This window comes from Nansenia antarctica, assembly GCF_963989245.1.
Source record: "Nansenia antarctica genome assembly, chromosome: 14".
NCBI lineage: Eukaryota > Metazoa > Chordata > Actinopteri > Argentiniformes > Microstomatidae > Nansenia > Nansenia antarctica.
The window spans coordinates 420,374-438,721 of record NC_137684.1 but is presented as its reverse complement, the minus strand read 5'-3'; the positions used below and the strand labels follow the sequence as shown (position 1 = coordinate 438,721).

The 18,348-nt window shown below is 48.7% G+C and overlaps 1 long non-coding RNA gene across 1 annotated transcript; it reads right to left on the bottom strand.

The window, feature by feature from the left end:
• Nucleotides 1–9,637: 9,637 nt before the first annotated feature.
• On the bottom strand, nucleotides 9,638–17,388 carry LOC308170541. The gene is made up of 3 exons (XR_013937792.1): nucleotides 17,305–17,388; nucleotides 9,824–9,907; nucleotides 9,638–9,731 (listed from the first exon to the last, which is right to left on the bottom strand). It is a non-coding gene; the product is annotated as an uncharacterized lncRNA (long non-coding RNA).
• Nucleotides 17,389–18,348: the final 960 nt, after the last annotated feature.

Here is an 18,348-nt window from a genome sequence, read left to right as displayed (position 1 = left end):
TCTGGGGACCGGCTTCGTTACCCAGTGCACACCACCTATTCGCATCCAGGTGGAGCAAGAACAGTGGGAGCTCATCCAGTTTTTTATTATTGAGTCTCCCGACTGTCCTCTGGTCCTGGGGCACCCCTGGCTGGCGGTGCACAACCATAACATTAACTGGTCCACGGGGCGAATTACCAACCCTCCCAGAACCCCAACCCCATTCCCAGTCCCTTCCCACTCCCTAGCTACAGCCCCTAGACCCTTTTCCACGCTAGCGGCGGGGTCTACAAACATTCCAGTGACTCCGGCCGTAGTGGGCGTTCCCCAGGTCTATTGGGATCTGGGGGAGGTTTTTAGCAAGCAGCGGGCTAGGGAACTACCCCCCCACAGGACTTACGACTGTGCCATCGACCTCCTACCCGGCACCACGCCCCCTCGGGGGAGATTGTTCTCCCTCTCCGGTCCTGAGACCCTGGCCATGAAGGAGTACATCGACGACGCACTCGCCGCGGGCCACATTCGCCCTTCCACCTCCCCGGCGGGTGCAGGGTTTTTCTTTGTGGCCAAGAAGGACGGGGGGCAACGGCCGTGCATCGACTATAGGGGGTTGAACAACGTCACGGTGAAAAACAGATACCCTCTTCCGTTGATGACGACGGCCTTTGAGTCCTTGCAGGGGGCCCGGGTCTTCACTAAGCTGGACTTACGAAACGCGTACAACTTAGTGAGGATCCGGAAGGGGGACGAGTGGAAAACAGCTTTTAACACCCCCAGAGGACATTACGAGTACTTAGTAATGCCGTTCGGCCTTGCCAACGCGCCAGCGGTATTTCAAGCGCTCGTTAATGATGTCCTACGAGACCTCCTCGACCACTCAGTCTTCGTCTACCTCGACGACATTCTAATTTTCTCCAAGGACCTAGCCCAACACCGAATCCATGTGCGACAGGTGCTCGAACGCCTTCTCCATCACAAACTTTTTGTTAAAGTGGAGAAGTGCGAGTTCCATGTGGACACTGTTTCCTTTCTGGGCTTCGTGGTGGACAAGGGGAATCTACTCATGGATCCCGGAAAGGTCAGTGCGGTGTTGGACTGGCCCCGACCCTCCTCTCTCAAACAATTACAACGCTTTTTGGGTTTCGCAAACTTTTATAGGAGGTTCATTCGCGGGTTTAGCGCCTTAGCGGCCCCGTTGACAGCCCTCACCCAGACTAGCCTACGCTCCTTTTCTTGGTCCCCGGAGGCGGACACCGCGTTCACGGCATTAAAACAGCGCTTCACCTCAGCACCCATCCTGGTGCACCCGAACCCGTCCCTACCCTTTGTTGTGGAGGTGGATGCCTCGGACATTGCGGTAGGGGCGGTTTTGTCACAGCGCTGCGCCAAGGACAATAAGACTCACCCCTGTGCCTTTTTTTCGCGCAGGCTGTCCGCGCCGGAGCGCAACTACGACGTGGGGAACCGCGAGCTGCTTGCAATCAAACTCGCGCTGGAGGAATGGAGGCACTGGTTGGAGGGGGCCGCGCACCCTTTTATAGTGTGGACGGACCACAAGAACCTGGCCTATATCCAGGGGGCCAAACGCCTCAACTCCCGACAGGCCAGGTGGGCGTTATTCTTCACCAGGTTCCAGTTCACGATCTCCTATCGACCGGGCTCTAAAAACACCAAGCCCGATGCACTGTCGAGGCAGTTCGATCCTGTGGACCTGGTGGAGAGTACGGATTCGATCGTCCCCACTGGCCTGGTCGTCGCCCCCGTGTCCTGGGGAATCGACAGGGTAGTGAGGACAGCGCTGAGGCGGGAGCCTGACCCGGGCGGGGGTCCGCCGGGGAGGCTCTACGTTCCGAAGACTGCGCGTGCACGACTGCTGCAGTGGGCGCACGCCTCCTCCCTCACCAGTCACCCAGGGGCCACCAGGACATTGGACTTCATACGAAGGAGGTTCTGGTGGCCCACAGCGGAGGGGGACACGCGCGCGTTTGTGGCAGCCTGTGCCCTATGCGCGCGCAGTAAAGCCTCCCGGCAACGGCCGCCGGGACTCCTACACCCCCTGTCCATCCCCAAACGTCCCTGGTCGCACATAGCCCTCGATTTCATATCGGGTCTACCCCCATCTGATGGGTTCACCGCCATACTAGTGGTGGTAGACCGGTTCTCCAAGGCGGCGCACTTCATCCCCCTCCCCAAACTCCCCACGGCCCAAGAGACGGCGGAGCTAGTGGTCCAGCACGTTTTCCGGGTGCACGGACTACCCCTGGACATGGTATCCGACCGGGGTCCTCAATTCGCCTCCAAGTTCTGGAAGGCATTCGCCACCAGCCTTGGCGCCTCCGTCAGCCTGTCCTCCGGGTTCCACCCCCAATCCAATGGGCAGACGGAGCGCGTCAACCAGGATCTGGAGGGGGTCTTGAGGTGCTACGTCTCCAGCAATCCGGCGACATGGAACCGGCGGCTGGCGTGGGCTGAATACGCCCACAACACCCTCCTCTGCTCCTCCACTGGCCTCTCCCCTTTCCAATGCCAGTACGGGTATCAGCCCCCCCTTTTCCCGGAGCAGGAGGAGGAGGCAGCTGTACCATCGGTCCAAGCCCATGTCAGCCGCTGTCGCCGTACCTGGAGGCGGGTAAGGGCGGCGCTTGTGCGGGCTTCGGACAGGTCCCAACGCCAGGCCAACCGCAGGCGCCGTCCGGCCCCGGTCTTCCGTCCTGGTCAGAGGGTCTGGCTGTCTACCCGGGACCTCCCCCTCCGGGTGGAGTCACGCAAGCTGGCTCCTCGCTTCGTGGGGCCGTTTAAGGTGGTGCGGCGGGTCAACGCCGTGGCCTACAGACTGCTACTCCCACCCTCCATGCGAGTTCACCCCACCTTCCATGTTTCACTCCTCAAACCCGTTGTTTTCTCCCCCATGGCCCCTCCACCCCGCCCCGCCCCCCTGCCCCGTCTCATTGATGGACAACCTGCCTACACGGTTAACAGGATTATTGACTGCCGGAAGGTGGGGAGGGGTCTCCAATTCCTGGTGGACTGGGAGGGTTATGGGCCTGAGGAGCGTACCTGGGTGCCTCGGCGGGATATTCTAGATCCGAGCCTCATCACGGACTTTCGCCGGCTCCATCCCGAGGCACCCGGGTGAACTTCTGGTGCCGTTCGTCAGGGGGGGGCACTGTTACAAGGGGGGTCAGCGAAGAGGACTCCCCATCGCCCCTACTGGTCGAAGAGCGACAGTGCTCCAGCCCTGGACTAATTATCGAATGATTGTTGTCACCTGTGAGTGTTTGTCAGTGTATTTAGGTGTGTCCCATTTCCTTGTTCCCTTGTCAGTCGATCACTTGTGTCACACCGTATGGAATGCTTCAGAACCCTGTGTATGTATTACCACTTCACGTATCCGTTACCCGGAACGTAATTTGAACTTTGACTTTGTTTGCTGGTTTGCAACCTTGTACCGCCTTTGGAGCCCTTTGCTCAATCTTTAGTTTTCGTGCACTTTATTATTGACCGCAGTGCCTGAGTTATTATTACCTACGTGCTGAGCCCTACTGCTCCCCTTTTTGTTGTCCGGCTAAGAGTTTATGTTTGTACCTATGAATCATACGTCTCAGTAAAGAGAATCTTTATTTTATTACATCTCCGTCTCATTCTTTACTTACACCGCACCTGGATCCGACATTATTGTGTACACCCAGAACCTATTGAGAAACATAACAGAACCTATTGAGAAACATAACAGAATACAACATATAAGTCGAATACAATACAATCCTCTTCTCTTTTCCCCCTTATCTGGGCAAACAGTGCAATAAAACGCAGCCTGCAGTTAAAACGCAGCCTGCAATTATAAAAAATAAAACAGCAGCAAGTATATTACATTTAAATAATACAGTTTAAGTTCGATTTCTCTGCATTATCCTCTTCTCTTTAGTTTTCTGCCAATGCCAAGTAAGTCAGTGCTAGAACTGAAGTGAAGTGAACTGAACAGAACTGCTAGTCAAGGGTAAAACACAGCAGCATCCTCTTCTCTTTTGACACGCACAATACAACGCAGCCATCCTCGGACCTGAGCAACAAAACACAATAATATCCCTATGTGTCATTCCAAATATATATTGACAAAAATCTGAAATCACTTTATAAAAACAGGCAATTTGTTACTAAATATGTGCCTATGACAGGATTGTGTTCTTTAATGTGACTTCTGTTTTCGGACATCACTGGACAGCTTCTCAACATCGGGCATGTAAGATGTAACTTTAATCTTCACGCAGGACTGCAAGCTCTCATCTGTGAGGCGGGTGCGGTATTTGGATTTGATGTAGTTCATGTTTGAGAATATCTGCTCGCACATGTATGTTGATCCAAAGATGGATAATACTCCAAATGCACATTTCTTCATGTTCCTATAACTGTCAGGAAGAGCATTCCATGTTTCAAACACAAGTTTCTCGGGTTTTGGGAGGCTTTCAATTTCGCTCCATTTGTGGCTTTGGGCAAGCTGGGCTTTCTGGCGAGTGACGTCTTCAAGCTCGGCTGTCAGACTTTTGAACTTGGACACCCATAAATCTTTGTCAGCTATATCGGCCATTTCCATTTCAAGGTCAGCTTGATTTACTCCTGGGAATGTGTTCAATAAGGACGGGTCAATCTCCAGGGGTGTGACAGGGAAAGATAGTGACATTTTTTCCTTTCGGAACTCGCTAAATCTGCTCGCAAATGCAGTTTGCATATCAACGATCGCACCTTATAAATAATCACCGTTGAGTGTGTGATCGTGATGGGCTTCTTTGAACTCTCTCAGGGAGGGGAAGTGAGAGAGCGTGCCTCGCTGTACATCTCTGGCGAATACAGTCAGCTTGCGCTCGAATGACAAAACAGCTTCCAGCATTTGCAGTGCAGTGTTTCCCCGCCCCTGGAGACTTTTATTCAGCATGTTTAGGTGACTTGTCATATCCACCATAAAGTGCAGTTTTTCCAGCCACTCGGTATCTTCCAGTTGTGGGTAGTAAAACCTCACCCCTGGACAGCCATCGGACTTTGTTGTGTAGCAGGAGATCGGAATATTCGCTGTCAACTTCATCTAGAAATGCACGGAACTGACGGTGGTTTAATGCTTTTGCAATTATCTTGTTCACCATCTCGATGACAAGTTTCATCACCTCCATACACTCCGGCGGGAATGTTTGTGCACACAGTGCTTCTTGGTGCAAGATGCAGTGAAATGCAAGCAGATTTCGACCCAACGCTTTCTGTAGTAAAGTCACAAACCCCTTTTGTGATCCTCTCATACTGGGCGCCCCATCTGTAGCCACTGAAATCAGGTGGTTGGTGTTTATTCCATTGTCATTTAAACACTTCAGCACAGCCTCACATATGTCCTCCCCCCGTGTTTGGCCTTTCAGTGGTATTAATTCGATCATTTCTTCTTGCGGCCCATCAGAGTTCACATACCTGCATAACAGCGCTGTCTGTTCAATATCGATCACATCACACGACTCATCACAGGCAATTGAGTATGCTGGAGCTGAATTAATGTCCTTGATTTGCCGATTGGTGATGTTGCCTGCCATTTGAATGGCCCTTTCCTTCACTGTCTTTGCGGAGAGAGGCATGTCTTTAATTTTCTGTATTATCTCGGTTTTGTTTTTGAAGTCTGAAAATAGGTGCTCTGATATTTTTAATGAATTAATCCTTAATGTAGTCACCATCTGTGAACGGTTTTCCACGCTTTATTATCTCCCGGGTTGCAACAAAACTAGCAGCAGTAGTGGAGTTTGGAGATGCAATCCACTTCTTAAATCGATCTTTGCGCTCCTCTAATTTCTCCAGAAGTAATGCAATCACACTTTTTCTCTGACTCCCAACTGGGTACTCGGCTGCAAATGTAGCATGCCTTCCCTGGAAATGTCTTTCCAAATTACTTTTTTTGTTATTTGACAACTTCTCATTACAGAGCAAACATACAGGCAATCCTTCCGCATTGGCAATGAAAGCAAATTATTCGGTCCAAGAACTGTTGAATCCTCTGTTCTCCTCAGCGATCTTTCTCTTTTTCCCTTTGAAATCCATGGCCCATCACACACCCGCCGGTTTGTAGGTTACTCTTTTTGTTTCCCGTTCGCAACAGCCACCTGCCTGGCACCGCTGAAAGAAACGTCTGTCGTAGGCTATTGTCGTGTTATTCTCCACAAAAAACAAAAAAAATCTTGAGTTTACTATTGATCGCCCCCTGGTGGCTGGCTGAAGTATAGGTGTCAGGAGTCTGTTAACACAAAAACGTTAAGAATGTTTGTGTCATGTATGTCCTCCTACAGAAACCATATTGAAACAAAAACTTTTTTTTTTTTTTTTTACTTTTTCCATTTTCATCCATTTTTGAAAAAGCTCCAGGGAGCCACTAGGGCGGCGCAAAAGAGCCGCATGCGGCTCTAGAGCTGCAGGTTGCCGACCCCCGCCCTAGACCAACGAGCCGTCTGAAGATAGCGTTCCCCTCCCCCACAACGGAGCCTCAGGTTGGGAGAAGTGTCCGCCTGAAAGGCTTAAAGAAGGGACTTTTATTAAGCCGTGATATATCATTGTTGCGGTCCATCCTCATGTCATGAATTCTTTGGTGGTATAGTGGTGAGCATAGCTGCCTTCCAAGCAGTGCACCCGGGTTCGATTCCCGGCCAATGCAAGTAAGCGAACTTTTTCCCAAGGGGCCCATGCCTGCAGTTCCAAAAGTGTTGGCCTCACACCGCAGGCTCGTTGATAGCGTGGCTTCCAACAACGCTTGAGGCATGAGGCTTGAAAAGACTCTGTGGCGCAACGGTAGCGCGTCCGACTCCAGATCAGAAGGTTGTGTGTTCAAATCACGTCAGGGTCAGGGTGTTTTAGTTGAAAGCCACTGGCTTGGAGAAGAAGCCACATTTCATTGTCAGGATGTGGACATGCAGGATGAACGTCTCACTCCAGATCAGAAGGTGTTCGATTAGATTGAACTTTTTTGTCATTGCACTGAGTACAATTACTGAGACATACTTGTGGCGCAACAATATCCACTTAGTCCAGATGAGAAGGCTGAGTCTCCAAATCACGTCAGGGTGAATTAGCAGTCAACATGTAACCCTCTGTTCCGCACTAGAAGCAAAGCGTCATTGTGAAGACCTTCAAATGCAGGATGCGCATTATCTCAGCACTATTGCAATCAAATTGCCAATGGAGCAGTCAAAGGAAGGTCCGCCCGAACAGGGACTTGAACCCTGGACCCTTAGATTAAAAGTCTGATGCTCTACCGACTGAGCTATCCGGGCTCTTGAAGATGAAGCGAACATGATGTTCCGTTTCCATACAGGCTTTCTACTTCTTACTTTGACGTTTTCTTTACAACGATAGGCCTATTGAAAAGACTCTGTGGCGCAACGGTAGCGTGTCTGACTCCAGATCAGAAGGTTGCGTGTTCAAATCACGTCAGGGTCAGGGTGTTTTAGTTGAAAGCCACTGGCTTGGAGAAGAAGCCACATTTCATTGTCAGGATGTAGACATGCAGGATGAACGTCTCACTCCAGATCCGAAGGTGTCAGAGTTCGATTAGATTGACCTTTTTTGTCATTGCACTGAGTACAATTACTGAGACATACTTGTGGCGCAACAATAGACACTTAGTCCAGATGAGAAGGCTGAGTCTCCAAATCACGTCAGGGTGAATTAGCAGTCAACATGTAACCCTCTGTTCCGCACTAGAAGCAAAGCGTCATTGTGAAGACCTTCAAATGCAGGATGCGCATTATCTCAGCACTATTGCAATCAAATTGCCAATGGAGCAGTCAAAGGAAGGTCCGCCCGAACAGGGACTTGAACCCTGGACCCTCAGATTAAAAGTCTGATGCTCTACCGACTGAGCTACGTTTTCTTTACAACGATAGGCCTATTGAAAAGACTCTGTGGCGCAACGCGGGGGCCAGTCGAGTGTTGCTATAACGGAGATTTTTAACCGTTTATTGACCCTTTCTTGCCGTCTTTTCAGCCGCGGGTTCGAATCCACCTGAGGACATTACTGTCAAAAATATTTTCTTTTTTAAAGTCTTAATCAATTAAATGTTTCATGTAACACAACATGTTTTGGTGATTTATAATTCATTTCATTAAAGAAAACAGGACATCTTATGCTATTTATTGGTTTAACATTGCAATGTTGAGTTCTCTAACCCTAAGCTCCATTGTTGATGTTAATGTAACCATTATACTGTTTTAAAACATACACAGACACGTGGATGTATTGAACTCCACACTTGATTTATTAAAAAGCACACACGCACAACTGCTAAACCATGTACATAAAAAATAAACAAAACTGATTAAATCTTGGTTGTATCGAACTAAAACAAAATGTGCATATTTAAAACAATTTCCAACAGTGTTACAACATTAATTAATCATTTCATTGTAAATAAAAACTCTACTATGTGTGTGTGTGTGTGTGTGTGTGTGTGTGTGTGTGTGTGTGTGTGTGTGTACAGTCTCTTTCCCTTCTAAGGTGCCACACTGATCAGGACCCTGGCCACTCAACCCATGGCCATTCAGCCCCATCTTCATCCAGATGCTCTGATGGGGACAGCAGTTCCAGCGGCCGACATTGTGATCGTAGCTGGGGATGGAAGGCTCAGCTGCAGGCTGTGTTGGGGGCGGAGGGAGAGAGGCTGCAGGCTGCGTTGGGGGCGGAGGGAGAGAGGCTGCAGACTGTGATGGAGGAGCATGGTGTGGCAGTGCTGCATGACAACAAAATAAATAGGAAACACATGTTAAACCAAAAAGGAGCTGTGCATAGACTTCAGTTAAAAAACATGCCAGAGAGTATTGAGGCAGCACTGTATGCTGCTCTGCTCTGGTAGGGGCAGGGTGCTTCACATGACACTTCTAGTATCAGAGAGAGTAGTACATTCACCATTTTTAAATCTAGAACCAAAAAATTACAGAAAGAACATCAGTTCTGTGATCATTAATTGTATTGATGATGATGATGATGTGTGTGTGTCTTAACTAGTGTAATGTTGTGTTGTAATGTTTTTACTTTATTTTTATTTTTATTATCAACATCATTTATATATATATATATATATATATATATATATATATATATATATATGTTACGGTACATGTGGGAATACGGTACATGTGGGAAAACTAGGGTTAGGGTTAGGTGCTAAGGTGCTACGGATAGGGATAGGATTAGGGTTAGGGTTAGACATGCCATCATGTACCAAGTCGACGTAGCACCTAACCCTAACACTAGTTTTCCCACATGTGCCGTCTTCTCACATGTACCGTAACATATATATATTTATTATTATTATTCCATTGTTGATTAGAACTTTATTGTATCTTAGTCATTTGTATTAGTGTATCCTGTTTCCCTATTGTCTTGTTACCCTTCCCCCAGGGACTACAGATGGAAATTAGCTCTGAACTATATCTGAAGCAATATATGTATTGTGCATTATCCCTGTCAAATAAACTAATAAACAAACATGTAATGTAGGATCTAAGGTAATAGGATGCAAAAGAAGTCTCAATAGTTTGTTAAATATCCACAGCAAAGTACCAACATTTACAGATGACTTTCAATCAAAATAACAGACCTGGTTGAAATTGTGTGCAATATAAATAAACTGAAATGACATACTGTATTCCCACACGGCGGGTTCTAGAGTGTAGGCCTAAGGATGGGGCCCAGGCAAGCCGCTGAGGAGGTATTGGCAGCAGGACCTTCACTGGAGCTGAAGGAGGAGGTAACATGAAACTTCACACAACTGGAAATCACTTTGACAGTGAATAAAGATGGGACACACAGTAATGTACATGAATTAACCTTGCAAAGGAGACGCAGTCACATCGGATTCATCATCATGAGCTGGTCTCAAGAGTGTAACTGAAGCAGTCAGTTTGCTCCTCACTGTAAAAGAAAATAAAGTGTTATTCTCTCCCTCACTAATGCCTGGCTTATTCATCATGCTTGTAAATGGGTTAATGGGCCACATTCTGTCATTACCTGTTATAGTCTGTCAAGCTGATTTGAACATTAATAAGTCTCAGTATGTCTACTCTGATGTGAATATGTCTCATCTGATGAGAATTACATATACATTGGTATATAGGCTATTTGTTATGAATGGATATTTAGTTCAATGTTCACTTCTTTAAAGCAGGTAAAGCCTCAGTGACGGTATGCATGTTTAAACACATTGATTGTGAAATCAAGGGTTTGGTATGTTTCTAAATTGTATGGGTGTCACCTGCTCAAAATGCCTCTTTTGCCCATACTGTAATGTACATGCCAAACCCTTGAAACACATCTTCAAAAAGGATGCAAAAAGAGAACTCGTATGAACACTTATCCTCCTCCTACAAATAGATACAATATGGAATGTAATAAAACATGCAATTACACATGTACTGTACAGAGCAGACATACATTGTAAATACATGTAGGCTAACTAAACTTGTAAATAAACTAACTGTACATACATTTACACTTTAATTGTCCTATAATATAAATTACACCTGATTGATTTGATTTGATTTAGGCCTATTTGAAAGTTAATATCACAGTGTAACACTGGGGGATTTACTAAATGACAACATTGTGGGCACTGCTAGGCAGCAGTCATATCATTTGCACATTAGTATGTACAATACTGGTGTACATATTGTTCAGCTCTCCCTCTAGTTAGCTGATGGCGAATCCTCTGCTTGCTCCGGCAGTACGGGTGAAATGATGAGACTGACACAATTCGGTTTGATTTCCTTCTTCATCTATTAAACAGATTGTAAAACTAAACACAAAACATTGATATCAGTACATGTAAATAAACAGTGAACAAACTAACAGAAAAAGATTTAACAAGCTACACAATCATACAGAACTCCTTACCAACTCCCATCTCTCTTCACACTGTCATTCCGATTCCCTGCCACCCAGATTACCTCCATTAAGCCCGCCCCCATTTCTATCTAAGCCAATCACCCTCTGCATGCATACTTTTACCCAATCAAATGAATCAAACAATAAAATAAACTCCCAATCAAATACCCTCCCATGGATTAGCCAATCACCTCCCACTTGGTCCATTGGTCCTTTGTGCCTAAATGGACCACAACTTTCCCTCTCTTTAATACAGTTATTTTCTACTGCTCCTCCACGGGAAGCAGCACGACCACCCGCCCAACGTCTCGGTCGAGCGTTGGGAAGAGATCGTGGCCCTCGCTCCTTCCTCGTCCTGAATCACCCACGCCTTCTTGCGCATCTTCAATAGGGTGCCAGCCAACCCCTCGTGGCTCGCCCCATGGGCCTCCCCTGCCAACAGAGTGCTGATCCATGCAGTGTAGGGGACAAGTGGGATTCCCACCTCCTTCGCCTCCTGGATTCCTCCGGAACACACCAGCAGCCCCGGCCCTTCGACCCTCTCAACTACCAGTCTGTCCCAAGTCATTTTAGGAAACTCTGTTCCATCCTGTGCAGCCAGACACAGGTCGCGGAAAGCTGCGTTCAGCTCCTGGACGCCGAGGCTAACTCCGCTTCTTGTCTCCCTCGGGCGTGTAGCCTCCCACTTTGCGTCTTCTGGAGCCCTCCTGCAAACCAACCACTGCCTAACAGCTCGCCGGACCCACCCAACTACCCGAATGAGCCTGCCTATCTCACTGAAGCGTTCTGGCTCAATCAGGTCCATGAGAGCAGCGCCCCAGAGCCTCTCCCTCTCATGCTCGGGGTCCCTGGAACTCCCAACCGGTGTGGATGTCCCCTTTGCATTTGCTTCCTCCTCAATGCCGCATTTCGGGTCCAGCCCCTTCCTCGCCTGAGCGCGTGTTACAGCTGCAGTGAACGCTTTCCGTTGCAGCATGCTCACGCTGTCTCGAGCACTTACAGCCACTCCCCTGGATGTTTCCTCGCTCAGCTGATCAGCCAGCACCAACACCTCTGACTCTGGCTCCACATTGGCCCTCGTTTCTGCAGGCTGGCCCTCTTTGCTCCTCCCACTTTGACCCGACTGGATCCGTGGTTCCGGAGCGAAACCTCCAGCGTTGAGCGTCCTCTCGATTCCCTCCGTGATGCTCCTCAGCTCTCTCCTGTCGACATGAGACGCTAGAATGTCGTCTACATAGGTGTCCTCCTCAAGTGCTCTCCGCTCTTCTTTTAGGTGGGCGACCTCTGGCAGCCTTGCCGTCTTCCTCATGGCCAGCTGGGCGATGCATCCGGCTGGCTTGTCCCCGATGTTGACGCGGGTAATTGCGTAGGTTTTGATCTTCTTTTCCCCTGCGAGAGTCATCTCTTTCCCGCCCGGCTGACAATTTCCGCAGCGACACCCTCCACACTTTGGCTCGCACGCGGCGCTGATGCTATCCCAGCTCCACCACTTGAGGACCTCTTTGCTGCTTGCAGCTGTTCTCCCGGTCTTTTCATGACCTTGCGGCTTCTGGTCTCCATCCTCTTCTTTTGCGCTGGGCGTCTTGCAGGGGATCTCCTCAAAACTTACTGCCTCCGTTCTCAGAGAACGCGCAAAGTGCGTCTGGGAGTTGTGTGCGGATCTTTCCCAACTTTCAAACAGGTCTGGGTGCGTTCCTCCCACGGTCTTCCCCAGAGGCCCGTCCCACAGCACTAAGTCTCCCGTCCCTCTTCTCCACCGTGGAGCGAGTCGTCCCTCTCGGTGGCTGATCAAGAGCTCGATTTCCTTAGGTCGGACCAGCTCTTTCTTCTCGACCCCAGGGAAGAACTTACAGAGTCGCTCTGGACTGATGACCTTGTCTGCACGAGCGATTGTGTCGAGCCCGTAGCATACCATCTCGTGGGGACTCCATCTGTTGTTGCTCCACGCCCTGACCTTTAGCAGGTATTTGTTAGTCTTGACCCTGACCTTCATTCCACCGACCCCCTGCACGGTCAGTGTTACTTGCCTCCGCTCCAGTTGGAGACGATCGGCGGCCCGGTTGGTGATATAATTTGTGTCGGAGGCGAGGTCTATGAGGGTTCCCAGGGCATTTCCTGCTTCTGTTTTGACTATCAATGTCATCATTAGTACTGGATGTTCCTCTGGCCCATTCTCCGCGAAGAGACCCCCGCCTTCTGCGCCCGTGCTCAGCGTCATCGAAGCCTTACTGGTGAATGCGTTCGCCCTCCTTTCCTGTTCAGGGTTGAGTCCCAAAGAATCCAGGAATTCTCGTTGCTTGTCAGCGAACCCTGGCCCTGTCTTCTTTCCCTCACTCCACTCGGGACACAGAAGGTAGTGATGACTTGCCTTTCCTTCATTCTGCTTGCACACATTTCTGCACAGGTACCGGTTACTACACTCTCCGTCGGCGCCGTGGATGCCCAAACATTTCTGACAGGCTTTGCTTTGCTTTGCTGTGGCTCGCTTCTCTGCCAGACTGAGACTCTTGAACTTACGGCAGAAGAATATTTTGCCACCGTGCTGGTCGCTTCCACAGATGTCACACTCTTCTCTTCTTTCCGAGTTCCTGCCTGTGACTCTGGTTTCACCTCGATGTTCCTCCTCTTCTTCATCTACCGGTGAGTCTTTCTCCGCGGCCCTCGTGAATGCCCTCTTCTCCCATCTGACTGGCCTCTCCGGTGTTCCCCCAGAGGTTTCTGTGGAGCCTCGGATTCGCGCCATCCTTTCGAGGATTACTTCCTGCCTTTTCAGAAACAGAAGAAGAGCATCGAATTGCTTGTCTGGGGTGACTTGGTTTTCGGGTTCGGTTACAAAGGTAAACCAGCCTTCCTGCACGCGATCTGGCAGTTTGCTCTCGATGGCCTTAATTACAAGTGGGTTCTTCATAGCGCCCACTTCTCCTAAGTCAGTCAGGTCCATGAGGGCTCTTTCCACTGCCTGAATAAGGTCGATCGCTTTCCTCGGCTGGTTTCCTTTTACCGCTGGTATTCTTTCCAATTCCTCAATAATTTGCAGCGCGATGGTTGCCTTGTCTCCAAACCGATTCTCCAAGGCTTTGAATACGTCCTCCGCTGAGCGGTAGCTCGAGAGTTTGAGTTCCTCGAAAACCTTTCGGTCTATGCTCTCGAGGAGGTGGAGTTTCTTCACCTCTGGCGACCCCGATGGGTCTCCCTGCTGCTGCAGGCTCTCCCAATCTTTCCGCCAGCGATGAAAATCTCTCATACACCCGCTGAACACGGGCAGCCTTGTTGGAGGGAGTTTGATCTTGGCTCTGGTGCGGTTGCCTCCATATGTGGCGCTCTCCAGCCCTGCCTCCCGGGCTTGTTCCCATGCTTCCCGCTGAGCCTCCAGTAGTTTGGCGCGCTCTTGAGCGGCTATTTCTGCTGCCTTCAACTCAATCACGGCCGCCTTCTGCCTTGCCTCAGCGATCTCTTCTTCGGCCCCCAATTTCACCTTCGCTGTCTCCTTCTCAAACTCGGCCACGCTATCAGCTGACTTCAGTCTTGCCTCAGCGGCTTTCCTTTCCAGCTTGGCAATCGCTTCTTTATTTTCTCTATTTGTCGCTCGATCTTTGGCCTCTTCTTCGGCGAGAGCGTCGGCCCTTTCTCTATTCGTCGCTCGATTTTTGGCCTCTTCTTCGGCGAGAACGTCGGCCCTTTTCCTCTCATCTTCGGCGAGAACGTCGGCCCTTTTTCTCTCATCTTCGGCGAGAGCGTCGGCCCTTTCTCTATTCGTCGCTCGATCTTTGGCCTCTTCTTCGGCGAGAACGTCGGCCCTTTTCCTCTCATCTTCGGCGAGAGCGTCGGCCCTTTTCCTCTCATCTTCGGCGAGAGCGTCGGTGGCCATTTGCTTTGCTGCGGCGGCCTTGTCGGCCATTTTGTCAGTATTCTCCTTCTCAACTCTTCCAAATTCAGTCACAAACGTTTCCCAAAGTTCATCCATTTTGTCCTCCAGCTCCTCTAGTGACTTTCTCGTGTTGCACGCCTCAACTACAGGGATCCACTCCCCCCAGCTTGATAGCAGACTTCGCGCTTTGATGATGAGGCTCTCTGTGAGTGTGCTTCGTTCTCTACAAACGTCGTGGGTTGCCCCCTCCAGACTGATCCTCTTCACGCCTTCGTGACTCCTTTCTGCTCGTCTAATTGTGGATGAAAGTTCGACCCCCGCGAACCTTGTCCACATGTTGGCCTTTAAAACGTGACCGACCTGTTCAACCTTCTGAGCTCTCTCCTCAGCGGCCTTGGTGATGTCTTGAAGAAGCTGACTGTTACCTGTCTCAGGTTCCTGACTTGCTTTGGCCTGCAAACCTTCCTCATAATTGTCGTCTGCAGAGTTTAGGTCTTTCGCGTTTGATAGGAGCGCTATCCACTCGCGTTTCATGTCATCTTCGCCCATCAATGCCACTGACCTGATAATGTGGCGGTATCCTCTCTCAAAAGTGACTGCCAACTTTTCCCTTTCGGTCCTTAGTGCCTCCATTCTGCCTGTGACTCAGAAATAACTTGTGTGTACCTGCTTCGTCTTTCTATCTTATATCTTCAGCCCTCTCTGACTCCCTGAGCTGATTTGCGCTGGTCCCTGCACTTCCTTAACTAGTCTTCGGCAGCGGAACCAGGTTCACCGTGAGGTCATCCCAGGGATACTGCTAAAAATAAAATAATAAAGTGGGAGAGGATTTTCCTCCCCCCGACGACTTAATACCCAGGTACACACAAACCTATTTTAATGCAAACAGTCAATAGAGTCACAGAGAAGAGTGCTGGGTGTGGGTAGCTCTCTGGGTAGCTGCTATTAGCTCGCAATTCCTTTCTTGGTGGGTCTTGTAGGTTAGCCTAGCTGGCTGTGGATTCTTGCAGTTAGGTTAACCAGTTGAAGCTAGCCGTGGATTGTTTCACTCCTTGCCTGCCTAGCTAGCTGTAGCTTTGAGTGCTATAAGCTCTACCGCGTGCCTGTGCGCTATTGCGACAACAAGGCTAACGCTAGCTTAGTTTGCTAATGCTACGCTGGCTAGCAAGTGGCTAGTTAGCTACGGTCGCGGGCGCCCCGGCTCCGTTGCCGGCCTAGTTAGCTGTAGCTTTGAGTGCTATAAGCTCTACCGCGTGCCTGCTGCGCTATTGCAACAACAGGGCTAACGCTAGCTTAGTTTGCTAATGCTACGCTGGCTAGCAAGTGGCTAGTTAGCTACAGTTGCGGGCGCCGCGGCTCCGTCACTAACCTGACCAGGCTTTAGCTTGCTCTTATCTCCGGTGAATGGATCCTTGTCCTCCCGGAGCTTCTGTTGCGTCCAAACCGGGCTTGTATTCCTTAGCTAACTGACGGTCCGTCCTCCTGCGGTCGTCAGCGGGTGTTTTACAATTGTTCAGCTCTCCCTCTAGTTAGCTGATGGCGAATCCTCTGCTTGCTCCGGCAGTACGGGTGAAATGATGAGACTGACACAATTCGGTTTGATTTCCTTCTTCATCTATTAAACAGATTGTAAAACTAAACACAAAACATTGATATCAGTACATGTAAATAAACAGTGAACAAACTAACAGAAAAAGATTTAACAAGCTACACAATCATACAGAACTCCTTACCAACTCCCATCTCTCTTCACACTGTCATTCCGATTCCCTGCCACCCAGATTACCTCCATTAAGCCCGCCCCCATTTCTATCTAAGCCAATCACCCTCTGCATGCATACTTTTACCCAATCAAATGAATCAAACAATAAAATAAACTCCCAATCAAATACCCTCCCATGGATTAGCCAAACACATATTATGTACAGTAGCCTAATGCTGTATAGTATGGCCAGGCTATCATTGTGCAAAACTGTGTAGACTAGCATTGCAGTAGTATCTAAAACATTGCACAACCATAACACTATGAATAACTCGCAAGACGGTTCGCAAAACCCACACACTAACATTGTTAATTTAACAACTGTTGAACAAAGTATTGAGACAGCAGACTTGTCCGATGTGTAGCCGTACAGTAGCTTGGCAAATCAATATCGAAATAGCTTTGAATATGTTACCTATATATATATATATATATATGTTACCGTAGACACGTCCGGACCTGACAGACATGTCCGGACCTGACAGACATGTCCGATAACGAGTCAAGTACAGCAAAAGTACCGTAAACTGAAAACTGTCCGCTTTTCAGATTCAGATTCAGATTCAGATAACGTTTATTGCCATTATGCATACACATATAGGAATTTGCTTCGGCATTACAGTAAGTGCGTTTATACTTTTTTCACGTGTATACAAAAACAAATGCAAAAAAACAGGACAACACAGGACAGACAACAGTGCATTGGATAGTGCAACATATATAAAGTGCAGTGCTTTCTGCAGCCCCTCTTGTATGTCTACTTATTATATATTATTACAGTTAATGTTTGTGACTTACCTATTAACCAAACGAAGAAAGTAAACTTGAGAGTTTAGAACGCGAGAAAGACGGTACGATGTCTTTGCCTTTCAGGAAATAGTGCAGTCGAGTCGATTTCAGTGTTGTGACGTGACGTCACTGCTCAATGCGCCACAAAACCATCCGGTGGCCGAAAATATATGAACTATATAGAACTACCAAAGTGAACGGGATCTTAACTACTACCATAGACAATGAATGGGCCAATGCAAAGTCTATGGTTGTAGTATAGGCATATCTCTCGATTGCCGCCGCGGGGCCCCGGTTTCGATTCCCGGCCAATGCATGAACCCACCTTTAGGACAATTCAAAGAACAGATATCAACTAAGTAAACATCTATTATTCAAGGTCAATTTCAGCAAACATCTGAGCATTGGTTGTTCAGTGGTAGAATTCTCGCCTGCCACGCGGGGCAGCCTGCTAACGATTCCCAACTAAGTTGGGCGCTCCGCCACGCCCCCAGCGGGCTCGCCACGCCCCCAGCGGCTCGACGCACGCGCAGCGGGCTCGACTCCCAGCGGGCTCGACTGCGAAACGGCATACATTTTGCCAGACTGCATACATTTTCACGCACTGCGTTGCTATTTTAAACATTACCGTTTCAATCAACCACGTAATATGTCACTGTCAGATATTTATTCACCAGAACTAGTAAAACAGAGGTAGAGGACAACAGAGGGGCCAGAAAAGTGAGCTGTAAAAAAATATTCCCTGACCTCTCTTAACGAGACGAGCAATAAGTTACATTAAATTACAATATCAGAGCACAAAAACATCACAGGAGAGACATGGCAAATGTGCGTTCATGAGTGTGAGTCCATCCCACCAGCTAAGCAGTTTTTGAGGCGTTTAAAGTTTCATTTATTTCAGTTGTTCTGCCTATGTATCCTCTTGAGGATAAAACATGTGAGATCAGGTTTTGTATAGATTTGTAAAAATGAACATTAGAACCTGAAATGAACTGATTGAAAAGGGCCTATTGATATGAACAGATTGAAGTGAACAGATTGACAATAGCAGGC